Source organism: Callorhinus ursinus, unplaced genomic scaffold (assembly GCF_003265705.2).
Source record: "Callorhinus ursinus isolate GAN/ISIS: 27379988/994484 unplaced genomic scaffold, GSC_fseal_2.0 scaffold45, whole genome shotgun sequence".
In the NCBI taxonomy this organism is placed as follows: Eukaryota; Metazoa; Chordata; class Mammalia; order Carnivora; family Otariidae; genus Callorhinus; species Callorhinus ursinus.
This window is the reverse complement of record NW_027397107.1, coordinates 1,089,812-1,112,816: the sequence shown is the minus strand read 5'-3', so window position 1 is coordinate 1,112,816 and position 23,005 is coordinate 1,089,812. Positions and strand designations below refer to the sequence as shown.

Below are 23,005 nucleotides of genomic sequence, written 5' to 3'. Positions count from 1 at the left end.
GAAATACATCTTAGCCGCTCTTGAAAATAAGCGTTGATATTCCCAGGGGTTTTCTCCCTGGACACTTGTCAGTAGATGGGACCAAACAAAGGGAGGATTCCGTTAGAGATCTGGGCTCCCGTTGAGCGTTTTCAAGTCTCTGTCCCTCAGGCAGCAAAGAACGGAGGTGAGTCTGTGACCCTGGACCACACCTGAGGCCAGCACCCTGCCTCCTTGGTGTTACTGCTTCCTAGGCCGTCGTAATTACCAGAAATTAGAAGCCCGGTCCTGGCTTGTCCAGGGACGTGTGCGGGGCTCTCTCTGGACCTTCGGAACCCCCCCCCCCAGAAGCGTGAGGAGATTGGTCCGGATCAGCGGTTTCCAAATTGCCTCGTTGTTACTCTGATGTGTTAGAGGTGCTTACGTTCTAACGGGACGTGGCGGGCCGGTCTGCGCGTGACATTAACACAGAGGCGCTCTGGCCCCAGCAGGGCTCCAGACAGGACGCTGCAGAGCGTGGGCGCAGGTGCAGTGCTCCGCCCCCCCGCCCCCCGCCAGCCCGTGAGCGTGGACTCTCCGGGGAGCCAGTCACTGATGCTTCCTGCAGAAGTCTGAACCCAGCGGTGGCACTCACGCTCCCCTTCTCACAAATATTGTTGCCTCTGTGGGGGATTTCAGAAGTCTAATCTGAACGTCAAAAGCTGAGAATTGGCTCCCCCCCCCCCTTTGTGGTTCAGCTTTGATCTGCGGCTCTAGATGTGGCAAGGCCAGGCGGCTCCACCTGCTGCCCGGGCCTGGTGGGGGGAATCATGGAGCAGAAGAGAACGCTAGCCGAGAGAGCCCATGGGTTACTGTGGAAATATCTACCACCCAGCACATAGCCGCTGCCCTCTCGTTAGGCTTCCCTCTCCATCACCCCCTTAGTCAATCCCGGAACATAGAGATGCCATCTGTTGTGGGTTGAATGGTGTCACCCCAAAGGGACGTTGAAGTCCTAACCCCTGAGTGCCTCAGAAGATGACCTCATTTGGAAATAGGGTCATGGCAGACGTACTTAGTTAAGATGAGGTCACACTGGAGTCACGCTGGCCCTTAATCCCATATGACTGGTGTCCTCACAAGGGGAGACATGGACAGAGGCGCACGGGAGGGGAGATGCCATGGGGTGAAGGAGGTAGAGACAGAAGCTGTGCACACCTGGGCTGCCAGTGGCCCTTCCAGAAGCCAAGGGAAAGGTGGGGCACGGAGCATCTCCACAACCTTGGGGGAGCATGGCCTTGCCGACCCCTTGCTTTCAGATGTTTGGCCTCCAGACTGTGAGACATACATTTCTATTGTTTTCAGCCCGCGGGCATGGAGCCCTTCCGCTGTAACAGCCTTGGAAACGAACACCAAACTGTTCTCGCTCCTTCCCTTCCAGCCCCTGCGTCCTGCTTCCTGCTCAGGATCTCACCTGAGCTCTGGGACCCCTCGTCCCACCTTCTCAGAGACCCTACTGCTCCAATCAGCTCCCAGACCCTCTGCACTTTCAACTCCCTCCTGACTCCTTCTCCTCCACCGCCCGTGGAGGTGCTCCCGCCTGTCACCTGGACAGTCTTCCCCACCCCCATCCCGGTCCTGGACCCCGTCTTCTTCTTTCACCCCTGTTTTGAGATAAGGCTTCAAGAAGAAGTAGACAAGCGTGGCCTTTTCTTCACCCCATTCACTGGTGGACCACAGGAATCCAGCTTCTGTGTCCACTTCTTCAAAATTCTTCTCAAGCGAGTCCCTGCTGGTGCCCTGGTTACAAAATCCCGTGGCTGTCCTTCCCGAGCTCCCTGGATCTTGTTGAGCAATCTCCTCGAAGGGCTTTTTCCATTTCGAACAGAACTCTTGTGGTTTTCTTCCTACCTCTCAGAGTGCGGGGTTCTGGTTTTGTTTTTGCAAGTTGTAGGTTTTCCTCCCTGCACTCTCAACGTCAGTATGTTTTGTGATCTCTCTAAATGTCCCCCAAAGGCCAGGTGGAGCCGCATACAAACATGGATTCTGGGCTCCGAGTCAGAGAAGGCCGTCTTAACCAGGATGGCCCGTGCAGGTGAGGACACTGCAGGGAGCCTAAGTCTTCGCGGTCCTCAGAAGACAGTCCAGAGGGCAGGTGCCAAGGTCATGAGCCAATGACCCTCTTGTCTGCCCAGCCACGGTGCCGTTCACTGAGTGACTACTGATGGATGCATCTTGCTTGTTAAACATGTCAAGGGGAAATTGAGGCAGGTCCTCAGTGACGACCAAAAATGAGGCAGAAATGGCCACAGCCCCTTTGGTGGCCATTGGCATGAGGATAGGCCCAGGTGGCTTGAAGAGGTGTTAAGAGTGAATATGGGTGGGATTTTGTCCTTGACTGCCCCCTTTGCCAACACACCTGCACACATACACCAGGACCAGTCTATGCCCCTGTGGTCTACCTGTCACCCGTGACCACCAGCTCCCACACTGTGGGCCTCAGTGTCAACATCTGGCTGACACTCATTGGAAGGAGAGATTCATGGTCCAACAAGCTTGGGCAGGCCTCTGTTGCAGGATCTCCTGGAGCCTTTGCTACACCAGCGGGCCATCTTGGACTCTGCCCAAGACAAGGGCACAGAATTCGGGCAGAATTCTGACACAGAATACGGTCTTCTCCAATTGCTCAGACTGTCTCTCTTTTTAAGGCGCAAGACATAGTATCTTGTGGAAAATGGATTCCAGCCCCGACTTCTCCCCTGTGACTTGCTCCCTACATCTAATTGTGTATATCTCCCCCTAGAGTGTTCTGCAGAAACCTCAGAGTGGACGTGTTGGAAGCCAACCTCTCTGTCCTCCAGTGTCTAATCTCTGTGCACAGAATCCCCCTCCTCCTGGTTACCACAGACCTGGAGCCAGCATCCTTTCCTCCTGTTTCCCCATCCTCTCTGTGTCTCATGCAAGCTCTGGATTCACCTAATCTGATTAATCGTCTCCGGTTCTCTCTCCTGGGTTCTTTCTTTGTCTCCCACCTGAACAAATATGGTGGCTCCCTGAGTGATTTCCCTGCCTCCAGACTCATCTTTCTCGAATCTGTTTGCCAGATCTGCATCATTATGACCCTTCTAGAATGCAGAGCAACTCCACATTTGCCCAAGACCCTTCCTTTCCATGAGTCCCGGCGGTCTGGGGGCTAAAGCCCATGCCCATGCCTCTCCGTCATGGGCTGCAACCTCTCCAGCCTCCCCTCCTCACGCAAGCTTCGGCCATTCTGAACTTCATGCCTTTCCCTCCTGCACGAGGCCTCAGCTCTCTTCATTCATCCTTGACTGCTCACTTGCCCAGCTCTCAAGATTCAGCTAAGGGGTGTGGGGAGGCTTTGCTGTTGGCACCCAGCCCCGGTCAGGTCTGGATGTCCCCCCACCCCCCGTGCTTGTCCTTGCCACCAACTCTGTGCATTCATGACCACATAGCATGACTCATTTTTGTCTCCAGATCGACCTTGAGCCCCTGGAAACCAGGAGCCACGTCTCAAGTTATCTCTGTGGTCTGCATGCTGGCGCTCCTGAGGGAGTCAGCCAAGGACACTTGGACCTGCTGTGCAGGTGCATGGCGCTCTTGTGCCGATGACTTCGTGAGGACCGCCTTTGGTGACCCTCGCCTTCTAAAATCTGGTCTTTTGAACTGAACACAAGAAAAAGGATGGCGTTTCTACGGAGCTTAGGGGATGTGCATATTTGCCACAAATTGCCCCAGTGGAACTCCCCCTTAGCTGCCTGCAAGAGTCACTGTTCACCATTTACTCAGACACGTGCTCCCGTTGATGAGCATCTCCAACCAAAGCGCCACCCCCCTTTTCCTTGAGAAGCGCCCAAACGTGTGTCCGGCTGGCATTCCTGCTTCAGTTCTGCTGATGGAGTCTCCGGGGCAGGTGTAGGCTGGCGGAATTGTTGAACTGTGCTGATGCGAAGGAACTCACCCCGACGTACTTCAGTCCGGGAACTGAATCTTCAGGAATCTGACTTGTGATCAGTGCCACTCGATTCAGCTCAACAACACTTGGATTAAGTGTCCACTCTGCACCGTGTGCAGACCCTTGGTAGGGACTGGGGGACCAGGAAGGGCTGAGGCGTGGCTCCCTCTAACGGGGAGGCAGAAGCGACATGCCGGTGTAGACAGTGGAGGGAAGCAAGGGGGTGTGCGGGCAGCAAGATCCTGTGAACAGTTCTGTGAACCCGTCTGAAGGTCTGCACGGTGCAGGCTAACACGCAGGAGGGCCAGTCACTGCACCAAGCCTTCCCTGCCCGCCCTCCCAGGCTTCCCTTCCTACAGGCCCTACATCTCCACGTTCTGTGGGCGAATCACGTCCGCGTTGCCCGGAATGCGGTTCTCCCAAAGATACAGAGCGCCGCGGCAGGTGCTTACCCAGTTGCTAAGACCTGTTGTGCTTGACTGCAGCCAGAGACGTGCAAACCTGTCCCCAAAGGGCTTCTTTTTCTGTTAAATGAGACAGAAAGGAAACATGGTAGAAGTGGGAAGGGAACCCCCTGCTTCCCCTAAATGACTCCAGGAAGTGGTCATCGGGGGAACTTTGAGTCCCAGGAAGAGATGGATTTGCCCTGCAGGCTCTAGCGGCAAGAGCTATGTTGACACCCTGCTCCCGTATGTAGTTCAGATGAAAACACCATGGAGCTCTGAGACCTGTGTAAGAAAATCCAAAAAATTTTGACTTTCCCCATGATGATAATTCAGTGCTCCCATTTGGAAATACCCACATTCTTTAAAAAAAAAAAAAATGTTTCTCCCTTCTTCATTTCCCTGCCTTGCAGGTCCGCTTCACTGGCCTCGGGAAAGCTGGTCCCGCCGGCGGGCTCAACGGAGCTTCCACAGCACCTGACGCTAACCTTCACCAGAGGGAGCCTCTCTTCCCGGCACACATCCGTTCACCTTGCATCTCCCAGACCAGATGGGGACCCCGTCCAGGCCTGGAACCGTAGTCCTTCCAGAGGCGGGGGGCTGGGTGTAGGCCCCGGCTCATGGTGGGGGCGGGGTGTTGGTGACCCTGTCCAGGCCTGGAACCGTGGTCCTTCCTGAGACCGGGGGCTGGGTGCAAGTCCCAGCTCGTGGTCGTGGGGGAGGGGCTGTTTGTTGAATGAGCATCTTTGGTCACAATAGTCTTTTTTTTTTTTTTAATTCACTATCTCTATGATCTTGCTCTTCTAATTTTTTTTTAAGATTTTATTTATTTATTTGAGAGAGAGAGAATGAGAGAGAGAGAGCATGAGAGGGAAGAGGGTCAGAGGGAGAAGCAGACTCCCCGCTGAGCAGGGAGCCCGATGTGGGACTCGATCCCGGGACTCCAGGATCATGACCTGAGCCGAAGGCAGTCGCTTAACCAACTGAGCCACCCTGGCACCCTGGTCACAACAGTCTTGATGGCGAGGCAAGGGGACACCTCGGTGGCCAAGGCCAGCTGGAAGGAAGATGAGTGTGGACGGTGCAGGACGGGGCCTGGGGGCGCGTCCCTGCTGTGAGGAACCGTGGGAGGCAGGCAGGGGCTTGGGGCTGAGCTAGGCTGAGCTCTGGCTGGTGCTGCCATCTGCGGAGTGTCCTACAGAGCACGGATACGTGTTTCCGGGTGGGTGGACGAGTCAGAGAAGACCTAGCTCTGGAAGCAGTGGGGTCAGGGCTCGGCCTCCTTGCCCCTACTCAGCCTAATAGCAGCCGGCAGAGGGAACCGAAGCAGCAATTGTGTTGGTCACAGAGGGGAAGGGAAGGGTCAGGGCAGGACTGTGAGCCAGGCCAGCGCCCTCCAAAACCTCGGGCCACGAGATGAAGTCTGGAGCCTTCTTCTGGGGGCGATGTGGTTCCTGACGCTGACGTCGTCCAGCCTCCAGGAGTAGCTCGGGGCCCCGCATGCCTGCGCCATGCACAGGAGAGCTGAGTGCCCAGAGAAAGGGGGTCTGCATTCTGTTTCCTGGCTTATTTCTGTAGAGACTGGCTCGCCCTCACAGACCAGTGTCCAGCCCTCTTGCCCCAGCCTCATTTGCTGTTGCAGACAGCAAGGGGACAAATGTCCCATCCCCTGCCCTGGACGATGTCTCTGCTGGGCAGGGAGGGCAGATGCTGACCGAGCAGGGATGCCAGTAGCAGAGTCTTGCCCCATGTAGCAAGTCTAGAGCCCGAGGAACCTTAGAACAGCGATTTTCAGCAGTGGCCTGCAAATGCACATCCTAAACAACAGATCCTGCACATGACCCAACACTGAATCTATTAAGACAGGAACTGTGGGCTTATTTCTAAAACCTTCACTAATACTGCTTTGGCTTGGGGAGGGGGGGAAAGGCCCTGTGTGGCACCCACAGTAAGAATCACAGTCCCGAGCCAGCATCATCTGCTGATTCGGCCTTTTGAACAAAATATTCCGTCCTTCCCTGGAGGCTATGGTGGGGGAAAAAAAGGAAGCACGCAGCCTGGGGGCCCTCGGTGCAGCCTTTCGGCCAGGCTGGCATCCCCGCACCTGCTGGAGCGTGCCCTTCACCCCTCCCGGCAGGTGCGGAGGCCTTCAGGAGACCCCTGCTCCACTGCCCTGCAGTCTGACTGTGCGTCCGTGCGTCCGTGTGAGTCATGCCTCCTGAGGGGAGGGGCCCCTGGCTCAGGCACCACTCCAGGCAGTGGGGGCCGCTGCTGGAGACGCTGCCCGGCCAGGTGTCACGTGCGAGTAACCAGCCCGGCGACAGGGTATGAATCTAGCATCAGATAATCTAATATGGGCTTTGGCATCGGGCGCGACCCCTCCCGTCGTTTACAGAAGCCCTTTAGTTGTCGACCTGGAGCTTGTTCATTGGAAGTAATGTTGCATTCCCCAGGAAATCTGTTTTTCCCTTTTTCCTTTGTTTCCTTTTTAAGCCAAGGTTGCAGTTCTCATCTGCGCACCTATAAGGAATTCCAAGCAGCTACCACTCCACAGAGTCGGGGCTATTATTCTTGTTTTGGATCTGGGGGGAAAAATGAATATTTCAAACCACATATTTGCAGGCCATCAGTGAATAAGATTTTTTTATTGTTTGTTTTCCACATTTTGAAGATGTCGTCTGCCTGCTCTGGCTGGGAGGGGCCCTTCCCAACGGTGTCTTCAAAGCCTCTCTGGGCAACAGATACTCTCAGCTTCATCTTGCGGGTGAGGAAATCAGTGTGAGTCACCTCCATCGCACGGCCCGGCCGCCCTCGCTCGGTTCTTCATCCGTTCCTGCCCTCAGCCCACATCTCTGAGAGTCTGCCTCCCACCTTCCCAGCCTCGAGGTAGACGCTGGGAAAACAGAGGCAAGACCACGTTGTTTACCTGGGAGGGCTTCACAGTCTTGTGGAGCAGTCTGCTCGGCAATCAAGAATGTCAAGTCAATATGCTAAGATAATTGAGACTGATTTTTTAAATTGAAACTGCGATTCGGTGCGCTTTTGCCGAGCAGTTAGGCGTGCCTGATTCCGCAAGGGACACCGGAGCTACAAAGGTGAATAAGACACCCACTCCTCTGTTAAGTGTCCCGGGCTTGCTGCTAAGGGGCACAGAGAGGCAATGAATCCCTGCAAGCTCAGGCGGGTGAGAAATACACCCGTGTGCCCACGCTGCAACCCAGTTCCGTTCCAGCTCCCATTGTTCTAGAACAGGGGAAACTCACCTCAGCCAAGGGCAGTGCCGAGGTTCTTACACTGGGTGGGTTCTGGGGCGGGGGGGTTGATGATGCGTCCACACAGGTCAAAGCCAAGATGCCTTATTCTTTCCGTGCTGCCTCCATGTCACACTCGGGGGACTGGGAACGTTTCTGCTACCCCTGGGCCACAGGTGTGTGTTTATGGAAGTGAGGGAGGTTGCCGAGGACGTCTCTGGGAGGCTGGCTAAGGTTTCACCTGCCAAATGCATCGCATCCTGGTTCCCTTCTGGTGACTGCTACCTCTACTAGAGAGAAACATTATTCATGGCACCTGTTGAGGGCGGTCCGGCGGACTTCATTCACGGAGGGACCGCTACCATGGGGGTTAGCGGTTGGGGGAAGGGCCTGAACTCAGCTGGGAGCACAACGGGGACCAGGGAGCAGGTGGAGGGCAGCGAAAGGTCCTAAAAGGAAGCATCCGGGGAGGGGAATTCTCCTAAATGAATTGATGGGACTTCTGCTGAGGGCAGCCCGGGGTCTTGAGGGGTCCAGGGTGGGGATGAGGAATTTGGTCCAATATCAGGGGTGGATTTGCCTTACACTGAGCCTGCAGGACTAGAATGAAGAGAGCAAGGACAGAGCCCCAGGTCGGGGCCTCGTCATAAAGAGGATGCAGGGGAACCTGTTTTGGTTCAAGGTGGGTCGGGAAGAGTCTCTGTCACGCGCCTCGCTCCTCTCCTGTGGGAGCCCGCAGACCCACATTCTCCCTCCCTCCCTTCTCTTCTTCCTTTTCAGATCCCCCTCCCACTTCTCCGCATCTCTTAGAGGGATCTAGCACAGTCTCCGTATTGGACTTCAGTTGCGGGAAGGGGAGTGAGGAAGACAGGTTGTCTTTATTTGTTTTCCTCCCCCAAACAGTGAGCCCGGCCAGCCCTCCGCAGGGAGGGAGGCAGGGTCACGAGGGAAGGGAAATGCACCAAGACCCAGACACACAGAAACCACAGATGAAAGTCTGAAGTCCTCCTGCGACCCACACATGCAGATGGATCACACCTGGATGCGGGGCCGGAGGAATGCTCAGGACAAAGACGCGGCGGGAAGACCAACGGCACGTCCCTTATAGGCGATCAGGACAGAAGGAAATGCCGAAAGCCTCTCTGGCACAGGCCCAGGGAACGGCGAGTGCTCCTGCAGAGGCAGAAAGCCGGTGGAGGGGGGGGACCCAAGCGGGAGGCCCGGCCAACCGTGTCAGGAGCACAGAACCCAGGGGAGGGAGGGCAAAATGGTCCCGGGATCTGTCAGTAACTGACCTCTGGTGGCTTCGGGGGCCTCGTTGCAACCTCTCCCAGGGCCCCATGTGGCTCTGGAGCCACAAAGAGGGAGATTCGTCCCTCTTGCCGAGACTAAGGCTGACGGCGGCCCCTGTGTCTGGATCTGGGTGGAAGTCCACCAACAGCCAGGCCAACGGAGCGGGTTCTGGGAGAGCCCACCGCGTCCTCCCGGAGATGCTGGGCACGGATGGAGGTGTGATGCCAGGATGCCAGGGTCACCTGAACGCAAGTGGAAAGATGCTTCAGAGCTGTCCCCTTGCTCTGTCTCTTGATTCAATGCCACCCTGACAACTGCCCCCTGCTATTTCCACCTCGCTGGTGGCAAGCTGCCAGGAGACCACCGTGCAGAAAGCAGGCAAGGAGGTGGACCTGCGTCCCACAGGCGGCACCTGCGAGAGCGGTCAGTGCGGGCAGGGGGGCAGAAGCCCCATGTTCCCGTCTGTAATCCAGCAGGGCACCTGGCGAGAGTCCTGCCCCGGGCCTTCCTCTGTGGCTCGGTGTCCTCTGATTTCCCTTGGATTCCACGATGGCTCTTCCAGACAGCCTCCTCCAGCCCGCGGCCCCTGTCCGGCTGCACAGACACCCGCATCTGTCAAGTGACAGGCTTCATGAAAAACGAGGCTCAGACCCACATGCGTCCAAGAAGCAACGGCGCCTTCTCGGCCGCATCACACAGCAGAAACCATTTCTGTGCAGCCAAGCTCAGGGAGATGGATCTCCTTAAGTCCCTCTTCTGGCTCCAGGATTTCATCTCAGGAAGCTGATACTCTGGGCGTTGTCATCTGAACAGCACACTCTTCTGCCCTTCCATGAGTTGTTGGATGGGAGTCCAGGAGTTGTCCGCCCTCCCGTGATTGCCCTGTTAATCAGAAGCCAGCTTCTTTGTTGCTTTAATTCAGGAAAGACACAGCTCGGCTCGGTGAGCCAGCCTGGATGCTTCTGGTGACATGCCGTCTATAGTGCTGAACGTGAGATCCATCTACGGAGGGAGACTGAAATAATGGGGAGTCAAGCCTGGGTGCCTCACTGTCCTACGGTCGTGCAGGTGGTTCGAGAGACAGGTTGGGAGAGGCGGAGCGGGTGTTTAGGTGAAGGGGGGCGTGGTGGAGAGCAGGGCAAGGCTGCAGGGCTGCGGGGGGGATGCTTTGGATGCTCTTAACCTCGGCTTTATTTGGTCGCGCAGAGAAGCCAGATCCTGGGAGAACAGGTCATACTCAACGCACTGGAGGCCACGAACGGCCAGCTTCGCTTTATTAATTTGTTACTGGGGGGCCTCAACCAGCGATGGGGGAAAGTGTGCTCAGGAGGAAAGATGCTTGGTGAGGCGAAGTCAGAGCAAGAACCCCGAATGTTCTCCTTCTCCCTCATCCTTGCTCCCTCTCCATCCCTCCCTCCGTCTCTCCGTTCAGGACTGAGTGGGCTTTCGTCACATGCCTGGCCCTCGCCAGCCAGGCCCGGGGGCATGCGCGTGCTCACTCTCTCCCTGGAGGCTCACCTGATCTAAGGGGACAGGTAAGGAAGCACCTGTGTTAACAAGCTGGGCTCAGAGCGCCGTGCTGGGGACTCACCCACACAACGCACACCAAATTGGTGGTGAGCACAGCGCATGGCTCGTGGCGCCCGGCAAGTGTCCGACCCTGGGGAGACCAGGCTAAGGAGCCAGGAGGGCGCGGGCCAGATCTCCACGGGGCAGGTGGTCTGCAGCGCAGTGGAGGCCGACACACAGAAGCAGGGTTGCATTTCCGTCGGTTAACAGTGCCGGTGGCTCCTAGCGAGGACCGGGGAAGGTGCTAGAAGGCAAGTGTGGAGGCGCTTCGGGGAGTGCGAGGTGCAGGTTGTGTGAACGCGGACAGAGGGGGAGGCCACAGTCGCTACGTGTTGAGAAGGTAGAACCATCAGAAATCTTGCGGATTGGGCTCTGGGGGGTGGAAAAGGGGGGGGGGTGTTTCTGAGGGTGCTCCAGAGGATGGTGTCTGTTACCCAAGACAGGCATCGAGGGAGGAGGGGCCGTGCCGCAGGGACATGCTGGGGGAGATGCTGCCCTGGGGCCTGGCGGTGGGGAGGCCAGCCACTAAGGAAGTGGATAGAGGACCACATGAGGGCAGGTGTGGGTCTAGCAGCACACAGGGGCAAGCGCGCTGAGGATGCAAAGAGGGGACAGCAGTGTGTGTGTGGGGCACACTGTGGGGCAGGTGCAAGTGACCTCCCCGCCCCTCCCCAGCGATCCGCACCAGTCCACACGAGTTTCCCTGGTGGTGGCACCGTTCCCTGTCCGCCACACTGCCCCACCCAGCAGGTGTGTGAGCAGAGGTTGACCGACGGGCTCTCATCATCCTTCGGGCTGGTTCTGAAGATCTCAGGAGCGGCTCCATCAGGCAGGAGCGCGCAGACACTGCTTTAGTGGAGGGTTTCCGTGGAGACGGAGCTCATCGATTTGTTCATCACCTCTGCCATCGCTCATGTCCGCAGGTGATGGGCTCTGGCTCCTTGGGCAGTCCCGGCTTCGTGCTCCGTGAGGGCGGGATGCAGAGCTGGGCCGTGCAGCCGGGCTGGCCCCCTGGCGCCCCCCCAGCTCTGGCAGGCAGGGTGTTGGCCAACGGACATCAATGCTCCGGGCCTCCCCATCCTCATCGATAAAATGGAGATAAATCCTAACTCAAAGGGCTATTGGGGGCATTCAATGAAGGGAGAACCTAAAAGGAGGGCAGCCACCCACAGCTTGGATTGTCGAACATTTAGATCGTTTCTGATTGTCCTTGTTATGGTTCTAGAAACAGTTCACTCTGGAAGGAGGCGGTGGGGCTCACTCTGTCTCCTCCTGAGGCCCTGGTCCTTGACTCATTGAGGTCTGTAGTTTGAACCAGGGAGGTGGGGAAGACACCTCTAGACATGTGCACGGGGCCGTGATTATGGATGGTGCAAACGGATAATAAGCCTCAGACACGTGTGAAAACGGGATGTGTAGGCTGGGATCCTGTTTCCTGCTCGGGAGAGACACTTGTCACCATCTCCTGCCTGACTCTGCCCCCCCCCCAGCCCAGCCCCAGGACAGAGACCAGACACCGCCCCTCTGTCCCACCCAGTCTTGCTCCTCGTCTCCTCCCTCCGGGGAGCACAAGCCCCAGGGGTCTACAAAGCCAGATGCTGTGGGGGCGTCTCCCTCAGGTGCCATTCTGACAAGTTGGGGTGGCCGATGTGGGGTGTGAACCCTTCACCCCTCAGGGGGAAGCTGTGGGATTCTAGGTCCCTCCTGACTGTGGGCGACACCAGGGGTGGGTTTTGTATCCGGAGTTGTCTCAGCCTTTCCTGCCCACTTTGATGAGTTTCCCTCACATTTACCTGATGGGAAGGGATGGCTCTGCCAGTTTTTAGATTTTTTTTCAGAGCAGATTTGGTGTGTCCTGGGAGGAGGTGGGTTCAGGATCCTCCTAGTATCCATCTCGAACCAGACCCTAAACAATTCCATCTTGACATTCAGGAAACGGAACCCTTTCCCCGTGTAAGCTACTCTTCTTCTAGGGCCTCCAGGTAAATCTTCTAGTTTTCTTCTGAAGTTCTTCAGTGCACCTGTTCCATTCATGACGAACGATTGCCCACGCTGTTGTGAGCCCTCTCTTGACCCGGTCTGAAAGGCACAGGCTCATATCGGTTCCTGACAATGAGCCTTTGAAGAAAGGACAGTTATTAGGATCATTGTACTGAAGCTCGTGGATGTTTAGTGAGCCTCTTCAAGGTCCCAGATCCCAGAGGTGGATCTCCGAGCCAACATTTCTGTCCCTCTTATGTCCTACTGAGGCAAACAAGATGGTCCCCTGCCCCGGCTCATGGTCTTGCAGTGATAGGAGGCTTCTTGTTTGTTTGTTTCCACAGTATTTACTGTGGTGCTTATTGTTTCTGTTTCCTTATTGGGTCAGTTTTGGTAACTGTGTTCATTGACCATTGTCTTAAAAATTATGGTCTGGGAAGTCTTACAATGCTATCGACAGGCTATCGGAGCTGCTATGGACAGAGAGTGTCCATGGGGGCTCAGTAGCAGGGTTTTGGGTGGCCCTGGGGGTACACCTTTAAAGCACTTGTTTTTTTTTTTCTTAAGGATTTATTTATCCATTTTAACGAGAGAGAGAGTACATACACGAGCAGGGGTGGGGACAGAGGCAGAGGGAGAAGCAGGCTCCCCACTGAGCAGGGAGCCTGACACGGGCCTCGATCCCAGGACCCTGGGATCATGACCTGAGCCGAAGGCAGACGCTTAACGACTGAGCCACCCAGGCGCCCCCAGAGCATTTTTGATCCAAATCGATTCTATTGGTTTTTGGTAGATTTTTAGATGTTATTGTTTTGTTTCCTCCTTATCTGTAATTAGATATCCATGCTTAGTCCTAAATTTGAAGCATCACTTGTTTTTCCTGATTAGATAAGTTTTGCTTAGTTTATGGGATTAAAGAAAAAAGCAGCCTCTGGATGAACTTGCCAGTTTTCCTTTTTTTTTTTTTAAACTGATTTTTCACTGTTGTTCATATTACTCTTCCCTCCTCTTTTCCTTAGTGTTTTCCCTCTGTCTCTCATATATCGAGTTAAGTTCTTAATTTTTCTTTATTCTTTAGTAATAAATACACTTCATGCAATGACTTTGTTTTTATTGTTGTTGAAGTGTTGATATGTAACAGTCTCATTTTGTTTTTCTAAGTGCTTCATACTTGCTACTTATTTTAATTCTAGTATAGTTAATACACAGTGTTATAATTGCTATTCAGATATTTTTTCTTTTACCTGATAGTTATTAGGATCCTGCTTTCTTAAGACTTTCATGAAATTGGATTTAAAAAATATTTTATTTGGCCTGGAAAATTAGCCTATATAGTTTCTACCTTGATGAGTTTCTTATTAAAATTTTCTTTGTAGTCCAGAGCAGACCATGTCTTACACGGAGAAAAAAAAAAAAGGTGTAAGGTTTACAGAAATTAGACTGGAATATAAATTTGTTAAATTGTATTACTAATTTTATTCTTTAGGTCCCTTATGTTCTTGTTTACTATGTGTGTTCCTCATCTGTGAAGTGCTGAGGGAAGCGTATTGATCCCTCTCACTGCTATTCTTTCATTTTGTCCTTTTTTCTTAAACACACAGAGATGCAATGTTATTTGTTAACAATGCAGCTTGCTAGAAGCTTGTGCCTCTACAAATGAGATTTCACAAGCAACAATTCCTATTCCCGCTGTCTCTGCTGTTTTCTGGTCCCTGTTGTTCTTCACATTTTTCTGACTATCTTTGCCCAGCCTTGACTTTAGCATCTTAGCAGCTCTTTTTTTTAAGATTTTATTTATTTATTTATCTATTTATTTATCTATCTATTTATTTATTAATTTTAGAGAGAAAGTGTGTGCATGCAAATGGGAGGAAGAGCAGAGAGGCAGGGGCAGAGGGAGAGGGAAAGGATCTCAAGCAAACTCCCTGCTGAGTGTGGAGCCCGATGCAGGTCTCCATCCCAGGACCCTGAGATCACAGCCTGAGCCAAAACCAAGAGTCGGACGCTCAACCGACTGAGCCCCCCAGGTGCCCCATAGCAGCTCTTTCTAAGATTATCAGGGCTCCCAACTCCCGGGAGCTTCGCTGTTGATGTTAGCGCACAAACTTTTCTCATTCTCCGATGGGAATTATGGTGGTAGGAGCTGCTCCGTAGGGTGTTGGAAGAATCCCACCAGATCACGCACATCAAACACTTAGCACAGTCTTATTGGTGCATTCCTATGAATCCCAAAGCAATAGGATCATGGACTTCATAGTTTTCTGTTAAATGAAGTTTTTGCTTGCTGTACTTTACACCGCAGGTTGCCTTATCAACTAATGAAGTTTGAATTTAAACAAGTGAAAAATATACAACAATTTGTGAAGGTTATTTATGAACATTTTCCACTGAGTGGGGGATTGCTCCAGCCTGAGTGTTGGAGTCCCCCTCAGATTCATATGTTGAAATCCTGACCTCCGTGTGAGGGTGTTGGGAGCCCCATGAATGGGATTAGTTCCCTTACACAGGAGACCCCAGAGGGGCCCCTCACCCATCCCCACATGAGGACATGGCAGGAAGGTGGCTGTCTGTGAACCAGGAAAGGGGTCCCCACCCGACACTGAGTTTGCTGGCCCCTCGAGCTTGGATTTCTAGCCTCCAGGACTGTGAGAAATCAACGTTAGAATCCACCCCTGTCACAGCTGCTCAGATGGACCGAGACGGGGATGGGGCCAGAGCTCCCCAGGTGCTCTAAGCTACGAGTTAGGGACCTGTCGACAAGTGACAAGTCTCCTGGGGGGCGTCAGGGTTCAGAGCGAGCCTGGCCGCCAGTGTGTGTGTGCACTCCTCTGCTCAAGGCCACGCATCTCCGACTAGGACGTGGACTCCGCCTCCACAAGCTCCTTTGTGAAATGGACGTATGGGCAGCACCGCCTCCTCAGTGACCACTGAGTGTATTGGTGCATGCAAGCGAGTGAATCCCCAGCAGGTGGCAGGTGGCAGGTGCCGGGGGAGGGGGAGGCGCAATCGCTGTCACTCACGCTCTCCTCCCTCTTCCCCTCAGCTCTTGTCCAGGCCCCTGTAGCCTCACTCGCAAACTCATCTTAATTAATTGAGCTGCGCACACGAGGCGCTTTTGAGAGTAGCTCCTCCGTTCCCGGTACCATGTTACTGCTTGCTGGAAGGTCCGTAACTCTTGCGGGAGATGGACATGTAAATATAGCGCACGGTTCGTAATACTTTACAACGAACTTAAAATAGTACAATCATCGTTATAAAGCAGTGTCGTGAATTGAAGAGCCACCCAGAGAAAGGGCAGCTATGTTGCAAGGACAGGGGCGCCTCTGCAAGAGGAGGGGTGCCCGTGGACGGACTCTGGGCTGTGTGGTGTCGGAGCCGGATTCACAGGCAAGGAGACAGCATATAGGGAGGCAGCCCCTTGCCCTCCACTTCCAAGCATCTCCCCAGGAAATGCTCCTGCCTCTTCTTGGAAAGCCCAGCGCAAGCCCCACCTTCCCCAAGAAGCGTGTCCCAGCCCCTGCGGCTCACCCGCTCTGCCGCGGCCTGTGTAGAGCCCCATCCCCGAGCGTCGGAGCTCGGACAGACGGTGCCCGCGGCCTGTCTCCCTGCCAGAGTACACACCCATGCTGTGCGGGACGTGGGCAGTGTCAGGGGCATGGGGGCAGATGGCGGGTCACTGAAACCATCACATAATTAATGCACAGTCCCACCACCCTGGCCGCGAGAGCCTGTTTCCCACCGAAACCCCCATTAGTCTTTGGAGAGGAGAAGAAATCAGTGATTTGTCTTTTGGGGGCAGCTCACAATCCACGTTCCTCTTCAGGAATCCGAGGGAGCGGAAGGGACCTGGCTCATGATTACAAACCGGCTGGGGACAAAAAGGCAAAGGGAGCGGCCTCGCTGCCGAAATGTCAAAGCCGCTGGAGTCGAGCACATACATCTCGTTTTATTGCAAGATTCCTGTCACCCTGTGAAGGCAGGCCATAAATTGATGGATGGGTTTCCCTGCCTTCCCTCAGCACCTCGGCTGCCTGGGAAACCAGATCTCAGAGGACCAGGGAGAGGAAATTAACGCCTTTCGAGGTTTTTCAGTGACTGCTGGTAGAGAGAGCTGGGGTGTTCGGGGTCTCTGGCTGCCAGCTCGCTTACGTGTACGTAGTTTTTACTGCATTTTTGTAAGTGCTGAGCCATCCCAGTAAATCTTAAGGGATTGCCGCCTCCGGTGAGGGACCCGAGTGGTCGTGGGCTGCCCCGCTGCTCCAGGCCCCTGGGCTGTGATTCTCTGTGGCTTTTGGTTAATGAAGTAGGTGAGAGATTGTCAGCGCCTGGGCTATTTTAATTCGCAATTCTTTGATCACTGGGGGCCTAAACCTTTTTTCCGTAGATCAGGTTTCGGCTTTTGTAAATAGCCATTTTCCCTGTGCCCCTGACGTAATGAACGGGTCCACTCAGCAGCTGCACCTTAACGAGGGGCCGCGTCGGTGCCCAGCACACTTCGTGCGGGTGGACAGATGGGCGTGCATCCTGCGTCCTCACCGGGGCAGGAGCCTGTGGGGGAGACAGACAGACAGACAGACAGATAGGTCAGAACCCAAATTCCACATCCCAGCAACATGGCTGAGAAGGCTATTTCTCCAGAACATTTTCCCCCGTTTTCATATGATTTTTGTTACTTTTGAAGAACATAGAGATGATTTTACTTTTTAATCGACCTTAGTATCCTTTATGGGCTCCCCCCCAGCCCATCATTGGTTACGTATGCATTTCTATTGCCTTTTCATTTTTGTGGTCAAATTTTTTTGAAATCTCAAATCCAACTGAAATTTATTGCAGCATTTGATGTGCGTGAATTACACGCCTTCCTTTTCTAAATGACTTTGATTTTGCAAACATTGCACAAAACCACTTCCTCTGTGGTTTTTGTAGCTCTTTTGTTTGTTACACACACGTTATGTGGTGGGTTTCTTTCTTGTGCCAATGCTGTAGTCTTATATTCTTGTTCATCTACCACACAGAGCTAGCACGTCCTAGGATTTCCTTCTGCTCTTGTGTGTTTCTCCCATTTATTATTTATTAATTATTTATTTTTGAAAGGGGATTCAATCTGTAGATTTATTTAGGTAAACCCATACATTTATAATATAACCTAGATATAACCATTCAGGGATATAATATGTTTTTCCTCTTACTCGGATTTTTTTTTTTTAATTGGTCCAGAAGTTTGATATTTTCTTTATAAAGGTCACTCTCACAGAATGTTGATAAGTGTATTCTAATTTGTGTGTTTTGCTATGATTTAGATGAGACTTCTTTTTAAATCTATTTTTTAGTTATTGCCAATGTGCAAGGAAGTCAGTTTTATTTTATATGTTTTGTGCCTGGTCAATGTTGCAGACTTAAAAAAATTAATCCTAGGGGTGCCTGGGTGGCTGAGTTGGTGAAGCGTCTGCCTTCGGCTCAGCTCATGATCTCTGGGTCCTGGGATCGAGTCCCGCATCGGGCTCCCTGCTCCGCGGGGAGGCTGCTTCTCCCTCTGCCTCTGCCCCTCCCCAACCTGCTCGCGCACTCTCTTTCTCTCTAAAATAAAATAAATAAATCTTTTTTTTACAAAAGAGACTTTTGTCTGACTTCTTTAAAAAAATTAATTCTAAAAGTGTTCATGAAAACCTTCTGCTTCTGTAGGTATGCAGTCCTCGTCTCTGCAGATAATGGCACTTTGTCTCTTTCTAATTCATCTACGTCAGGAGCACTGTCTTTTCTCTCTAATGGCATTCCAAGACTATGAATAACCGTGGTGATTGAGAGCACCCCGGGTCCCTGGGTTGAGAAGGACTGTCGTTTGTACACTTTCCCCTTGGGCTATAATGTTGAGGGTAGTGAGCTTAGGCTATTTTATTATAACAACACCAACACTTACTTGGTGATTATTCTGTGTCAGGCACTGTTCTGCGTACTTTATCTATATGTCACTTCATGCAGTCCTCATGTGAAACCTTTCTTCTATTTTCCAGGTGAGTTCACCAGGCACAGAAAGGGTGAGCTGCTGATCATTAGGGCAGTTAACGCAGAAAGCGGGCGTGAGTCCTGGCCCCTGGGCTGCACGTTGAACTTGATCGCGAACATTTCAGCGTCTACAGTGACCATGAGATCTTTCCTGCTCGATCTGATCCTGACTTATAACAGATTTCTCCTGGCTGACGCTTCGTCCTCACGCGCGCAGGATAAACCTTATTTTGTCCATAGGATAGTCTATTTATTGCTGATTTGATTAGTTTGTACTTTGAGATCTTTTTAATAGGCACAACAGTGATTGTTTTAGTTCAGACTCTTTCTGGTTATGTGATGTCCTTCAAAAGTTTCCTCCTTCATTATATTTGTTTATTTTGAGACACCTAAAAGTAGGGAAAACTGCAAAAATTAGTGCAAACTACACTTGCATACTCATGGCCTTGAGTGAGCATATGTGCTCCAAGGCTTGTTTTCTTTTTCTTAAAAGATATGAAACTTTTAAAATTAAAAAAGATAATAATTTATTTATTTTATTTTAAAAAATATTTTATTTATTTACTTGCCAGAGAGAGAGAGAGAGCACGAGCAGAGGGAGAGGGAGAAGCAGGCTCTACATTGAGCAGGGAGCCCGACATGGGGCTCGATCCCAGGATCCCGGGTTCGTGACCTGAGCTGAACGCAGATGCTTAACCGACTGAGCCACCCAGGTGCCCCAAATTTTTAAAAAATGTATTTTTGAATTAAAAAAAGGAGTCCCTCTTAATTCCACTCCTGGGTACTTGCCAAAAGAATGGAAATCAAGGACCCGAAGAAATATTTGCACACCCAAGTTCCTATGTGCTCAGCAGCATTACTCACAATAGCTGGAAGGCATAAGCAATCCAGCTGTCCATCCACGGAGGAATGGATAAACCAAATATGGAATATTACTCAGCCTTAACGGGGAAGGAGCTCCTGACACCTGCTACAACATGGATGGACCCGGGGACACCATGCCCAGTGAAGTAAGCCGGTCACAAAGGGACAGATACTGTAGGATTCCACTCATACAAGGTCCCAGGAGGAGTCGAGTGCAGGGACCCAGAAGGTCGATGGTAAGGCGGGGGCGGAGGTGGGTGGGGAGCTGGTGTTTGATAGGCACCAACTTTCAGTTTCGCAGGAAGAGAATTCTAGACACAGATGGTAGTGATGATTACACAACAGTGTAAACACACTTACTGGGCGCCTGGGTGGCTCAGTTGGTTAAGCGACGGCCTCCGGCTCGGGTCATGGTCCCAGGGTCCTGGGATCGAGCCCCACATCGGGCTCCCTGCTCCGCGGGAAGCCTGCTTCTCCCTCTACCCCTCCCCTCTGCTTATGATCTCTCTCTCTCTCTCTCTCTCAAATAAATAAATAAAATCTTAAGAAAATAAACACACACACTACCACCATGTGCTATACACTTACAGACAGTCACGTTGGCAAAATTGAAGGTTTTACCACAATTAAGATAGAGGCCCCTTATGCTGCATCCCCACCCTCATTCTCCCCTGAGGCTCCAGAGAACATTTTCATGAATTTCATCTTTTATGTGTTTACAGACATACATATGGAACTATGAAAAATTTATGGTGTTCTGTGTTTTCTAAAATATCCATTCAAAGCTACACACTGCATGAAACATTCAGCAACCTTACATTTATTAACATTATTTCCGTGTGTCTGCATTTAAACTGCTGAATAGACACAATGCCATCTTATTAAGGTACCTTTTGTTCACCCATTCATTGACCGCTAGAGAGGTGCTTTCCGATTTTGTTTCTGTTTCCCACAGTCCAGTAGCGCATCCCTACAGGACACACGCCGAAGATTTTCTCAAGTGTGCGCATGGGGGCCTGGGCTGCCGGGTCCCGGTGACTGTGGGCAGTTATCCTGAATAATGTCAGTTTGCCCTGAACGCCGTTTCGCCAGCGCACGTGCCTACAGGAGAGCGTGCGGGCGCCGTCTCCCCGCAACCCCACCAAACCCGGGCGCTGACACTTTAAACGTTTGTTGCCTATCTGATGGGTGTGACATGCTGTCTCGTTACTGTTTTAATTTGCTTTTCCTTGGTTACTAATGAGTTTAAGTGTATCTTCCTGCATTTATGAGGCTGTGTGCTCTCCTCCCCTTGTTTCCTTGTTTTTTTTATTTTTGGGTGTTTTTGTTATTGTTTTTATTTCCCCCTTTTTTTCTCTTCATTCCCTTGCTTCTCCCTTTCAGTTTTTTCTCTAATGTCATTTGATTTCCTTTTTCTCTTGATGTGATTTTCTGTTCCAGAAGTGTTAAGTTTATTCTCACCTCTGATTCTCCCTCCCTGTCCACCTCTCTCACTATACTGATTTCCTGTCATATTTTTAGCTTCTGTGTGTCCAAGTTTTTTTCTTTTTAATATTGTATTATGCATTTTAAACTAACTGCATTGTGATCTCAAAATGCTATCTATAAAACTTCTGCTCTTGTGCATTCATATTTTCTTTATGACTTGGTATGTGATTTTTTTTTTTTTGTGCTTTTTCTTCAAAAAGAAAAAGTAAAACTTCTGTTGTTTAGGCCCCTGGCTGTGTGATGTTTGTTACGACAACCTGAGCAAAGTGGTATAAGCATTTACTCTGTGCCAAGAGCTACATGAGGTGTTTAATCCCTACCGACAACGCCATGGTGTGCTCCTGTCCCTGTTTTGAGAATAAGGAAATTGAGTCTCAGAGAAGTGAAAATGGCTTGCCCTAGATCAACAGCTTGAAATTGGTGATTAAAATCTAGAAATTAAAATCTGTTTTGACAAGTGTCGGCGAGGGTGTGGAGAAAGGGGAACCCTCCCACACTGTTGGTGGGAATGCAAGCTGGTGCAGCCACTCTGGAAAACAGTATGGAGGTTCCTCAAACAGTTGAAAATAGAGCTACCCGACGAACCAGCAATTGCACTCCTGGGTATTTACCCAAAGGATACAAAAATACAGATTCGAAGGGGCACATGCACCCCAATGTTTATAGCAGCAATGTCCACAATAACCAAACTATGGAAACAGCCCCAGTATCCATTGGCAGATGAATGGATAAAGAAGAAGTGATATATATATATATAATATAAAATATAATTAAATATAATTATATATATAATGGAATATTACTCAGCCATCGTGAAATCTTGCCAACATGGATAATATGGATGGTCTAGAGAGTATTATGCAAAGGGAAATAAGTCAGAAAGAGAAATACCATATGATCTCACTCATATGTGGAATTTAAGAAACGAAACAAATGAGCATGGGGTAAAAAGACAGAGAGACAAGCCAATAAACAGACTCTTAACTCTAAAGGACACACGGCTGGTGACCAGAGGGGAGGTGGGCGGGGGATGGGGGAAACAGGTGATGGGGATGAAGGAGGGTACTTGTCGTGATGAGCAGTGGGCGGTGTATGGAAATGCTGAATCACTATATCGTATACCTGAAACTAATGCTACACTGTATATTAACTATATTGGAATTAAATTAAAATAAAATAAAATCTGTTTCCAAATTACATGCTTTTCCCTCTATATCCTGCCTCCTAAGAAATTGGAAGCAATTCAGATTCTGGTTCCTTTCGTGGAATCTGCTTTTACTTCTCTGCAAACTGTGGAACATTATTTCAGTTGCTCATGCTGTTCCCTGCAGCACTTCATGCTGTTCCACATCAGTTTTCATGCTGTTCCACGTGTCAGCTCTTCATGATGTTCCATGCAGCAGTTCACGCTGTTCCATATGTCAGTTGGCTGACACCTTTGAACCTGCTTCCTGTGGACATCAAGGAAAGCATGAGCCCCCCTGTGGCTCTGGTTTTGGAGTGCTTCCTCCTCCTTCCCATATGCATCTCACCCCACATCTGGTTCATGGCCAACACGGTTCAGATCCCAGTCTTGGCTCCATCTGTGCTGGGAGCCATTTCGGATCCCCACTGTTGCCCCCCCAGCACTCTGCATTCCCTCTCTCCCCCCAGCCCTTTCTCTTCCTTCGCTTCTCAAGTGAGGAATGGTGTGCCTCCTTATGTAATTATTCTAAACAGACTCCACCGCTGATCTGCAAACTGCAGAGCAGTCTGGACTGTTCTTCATTGCGGGGAGCGCGGAGTCTGGCCTGGAGCGGGATACCCATAGCTGTTGAACGAGGGACTGGCGGAATGAATGAACACAAGGAGCCTCCTTCCCCATCCAGACTTACTTGGGGGATATGCCCAGTCTCACCATGGGCAGGGCCCTCTCGAAGTAGCAGTAGTTGGATACCCACATGTCGCCTCCAGAAGGTGGAGAGCAAGCACCAAACCTGGGGTCCTTGGACCTGGACTGGAGACACGGCTCTCCCTCTCCCCCGCTGGGTGATACACCCAAACACTCTGGGCCTTGCTGTCCTCACGAGGAAGAGGAGGACGTTGGTAGGTCTTGTCTGAGGCTCCCACCTTCAGTGATTCTGTGCCTTTGCTGGGCACAGCGCCTCCCACTACAGGCAAACCACGAAGGAGCGAGGGGCGAT

At 51.7% G+C, this 23,005-nt stretch overlaps 1 long non-coding RNA gene across 1 annotated transcript; it reads right to left on the bottom strand.

Moving 5' to 3' along the window:
• Positions 1–15,759: 15,759 nt before the first annotated feature.
• LOC141370790 (uncharacterized) lies at positions 15,760–20,704 on the bottom strand. The gene is made up of 3 exons (XR_012375134.1): positions 20,153–20,704; positions 18,385–18,859; positions 15,760–17,015 (listed from the first exon to the last, which is right to left on the bottom strand). It is a non-coding gene; the product is annotated as an uncharacterized lncRNA (long non-coding RNA).
• Positions 20,705–23,005: the final 2,301 nt, after the last annotated feature.